Genomic DNA, 3,410 nt, shown 5'->3' on the forward strand with positions numbered 1-3,410 from the left:
AAGTTAATATAAAATTATAGCAAAAAAGGAACCTGAAACTTTAGTAACACAGCTGGAACAATCCACAGCGGCGGCGGCAGCGGTGGGAGAAGAGATTTAATTTACTTGATTTTCTGTGGTTTTGGTTGTTCGCTAGTCTCACGGTGACAGAAGCTGCACATTTTTTCGAAGGGACCGAGAAGCCGCTGGAGGTTTGGTTCTCCCGGCAGCAACCTGACTCAAACCAAGGATCTGGGGATCTTCGCACCATCCCAAGATACAAGTGGGACATACTTTTGAAGGATGTGCAATGTTCAGTCATAAGTGTGACAAAAACTGACAAGCAGGAAGCTTACGTACTCAGTGAGAGTAGCATGTTTGCCTCCAAGAGACGTTTCATTTTGAAGACGTGGTACCACCCTCTTGCTGAAAGCACCGGTTCCCGTGTTGAAACTTGCTAGGGATTACAATGGGTTTGACTCAATTCAATGCTTCTTTTATTCTCGTAAGAATTTCATGAAGCCCTCTCACCAAGGGTACCCACACGGGAATTTCCAGGAAGAAATAGAGTTTCTTAATGCAATTTTCCCAAATGGAGCTGCACATTGTATGGGACGCATGAATTCTGATTGTTGGTACTTGTATACTTTGGATTTCCCAGAGAGTCGAGTAATCAATCAGCCAGATCAAACCGTGGAAATTCTGATGAGTGAGCTTGACCCAGCAGTATGGACCAGGGCTACATGAAAGATGGTATTACTGCAAAGGATGTCACTCATGAGAGTAGAATTCGTGATCTGATACCAGGTTCTGTCATTGATGCCACACTGTTCGATCCTTGTGGGTATTCAATGAATGGAATGAAATCAGATGGAACTTACTGGACTATCCACATCACTCCAGAACCAGAATTTTCTTATGTTAGCTTTGAAACAAACTTAAGTCAGACCTCCTATGATGACCTGATCAGGAAAGTTGTGGAAGTCTTCAAGCCAGGAAAATTTGTGACCACCGGGTTTGCAAATCAGAGTTCTAAATGTCGCTCAGTGCTTTCTTTGCCCCAGAAGATTGAAGGTTTTAAAGGTCTTGATTGCCAGAGCGCTCTATTCAGTGATTACAATTTTGTTTTTACCAGTTTTGCTAAGAAGCGGCAACAACAGCAGAGTTGATTAAGAAAAATGACGAAAAAACGCAAAAAGAGAACACACATAGAAGAAGGTGGTGGCTGCTTTTTAGATATTGATACCAAGGGCCATGCTTTCCATAACCACCCCCTTGTAGCTGCAGAAAGCCCTAGATGTTATGATAGTGTAATCATTTTGAACTGTATGCATTATTATATCAAAGGAGTTAGATATCTTGCATGAATGCTCTCTTCTGTGTTTAGGTATCCTATGCCACTCTTGCTGTGAAATTGAAGTACATGTAGAAAAAACCTTTCACTATATGAAACTTTACAACACTTGTGAAAACAATTCAATCTGGTTTATGCACAGTGTAATATTTCTCCAGGTATCATCCAAAATTCCCCACAGACAAGGCTTTCGTCCTCATTAGGTGTTGGCCTCAGCCTAGCCATCTGGGACTGTTCTATTCAATTGCTACCAGGATTTTGCATCCAGTTACCTCCACTTACTAGAACATATTCTCTACTAATGTTATTGAAACCAATTTCTACTTCATACAGATGTTTTTGCAGCACCAATCAAAGTTCTTCTTCCACGAGTCGAGTCTTCTACGAAAATGACTGCAGTTATCCATTTCGTGTATTACTATCTCACTGCTTCCTATACTTGTACGACTTTAATTGATTCGTTCCTCACCATGGTGTCTCCCTCCCAACCACACCCCCTCCATAAAGCAATACACTGTTACACTGTGGGTTTACACTAACCTTATACCCCAGAGGGGGGATGGGGGATGGACCCTGGGCTTAATTTTCTTTTAAGGTCAAGGGAGTTTGGCATTTTTCGTTACCATGAGCTCTTTTGGAATAAGCTGGTGTTGATTAGCAAAGAAGGTGTAGATTGATACTAGGGAATACTGGCAGAACTGTATGGAAACTGTATGCCATTCTGTGCCCCCCATTAAATGAGATTAGCTTCTCATGAGTGCCATGCCTTTATTAACTTGCTAAGTAGTAGTATAAAAGAATTATCACTAAATTTGTTAGCAAGGAGATTTAAGAAAAAGGTTGTATTGGATTCAACAAGTCAAGTTAGTTCAGATGATTCACCTTAACTTTTACTTTTGTAGCCATTTCCACTAATGTCTATTAATAATATGCCATAAACTTTGGTTCAAAGCAGAATTGATGTCTTTGCCATCTTGTGACTTAAAAAGTTCTCCTAGTGTGTATGATAGAGGAGGGAAAATTTTGGTGCCGTAATTTCTCTCTTCATGGTGTTGGACTTAAATCAATTGAAATGTATTTCTGTACCACAATTTAAGCTTCAATAAAGGTTTGCTTAATTTATTGTCTAGTGACATTCAGAAAGTTTTCTGTTGATGTACTTTTTTAAATAGTACACATGACCAAATACTAGGTCTCTAAAGTTTTTATAATTAATTGAGTAAATCAATATTTAATGATCATTTTTTTAAGATTTATAGGAGTTGTCATAAAGATAAGATCTTTAAGCTCCTGGGAGAACAGATTTAAACATTTTTTTTGTCAGTGGCTTCATACCTGAAGCTCAAAGGAAATCATCCGGGCTATATACAGGATATCAAAGAGTAGAAAGGGTGTAAGTAGTAAGAATAAGAATGCTAGAGTTTGGAGCTAGAAGAGTGAAAAGTCTGAAGGTGGAATAGTCCAACATTTATTATGAAAGAGGCTCTTGATGGTGGGGTGGGGGCAGAGTTTAACTCATGGTTATTTCTATTAACTAGAACAGAGTTATAAGCTTTTCATCATTGTGCCATGCAGGTACATATCTCATCATCTGGCAAAATTTCAGTTCTTCATCTACAATAAGCTAAGAACTGGAATCTTATAAAAATGTGTATTTGGATCTTTCTCAGAATAAGCTTATCAGAATATTGTCCAAAATCCGAGTTAAAAAGGGTTGATCGTAGAAGAGCAGGTTGTTACGTATGTGTGCAACACCTACAGCACCAGATTCTCTTACATGAACTGGTAACTGAGTTTGGCAAGCACTTGGTGTTAATCAGATTCAGGGACATAATCTAAAAAATATGGTAAATGTGGTATCACACTATGAAAGATAAAAGGCTTTTATTGTCCTAGCCAGATAACTCACCATTTCCTGGCTACCCACCTTCAAACTTTACATTCCCATCTACCCTTCTCTTTTTGTCATAATGGAAGAAGTACTGGTCCTTTGGATTCCATCCACCCATTCCTACCTTCAGAGACTTTGTAACTGAGTTCACTGCAAGCATGTCCACTGTTGATCACCATCAGTTTG

The 3,410-nt window shown here is 39.1% G+C and overlaps 1 pseudogene; it reads left to right on the top strand.

The window, feature by feature from the left end:
* The first annotated feature begins 353 nt into the window (after positions 1–353).
* Positions 354–1,148, top strand: LOC137770746 (S-adenosylmethionine decarboxylase proenzyme-like; annotated as a pseudogene).
* Positions 1,149–3,410: the final 2,262 nt, after the last annotated feature.

This window comes from Eschrichtius robustus, chromosome 10 (assembly GCF_028021215.1).
Source record: "Eschrichtius robustus isolate mEscRob2 chromosome 10, mEscRob2.pri, whole genome shotgun sequence".
Lineage (NCBI taxonomy): Eukaryota > Metazoa > Chordata > Mammalia > Artiodactyla > Eschrichtiidae > Eschrichtius > Eschrichtius robustus.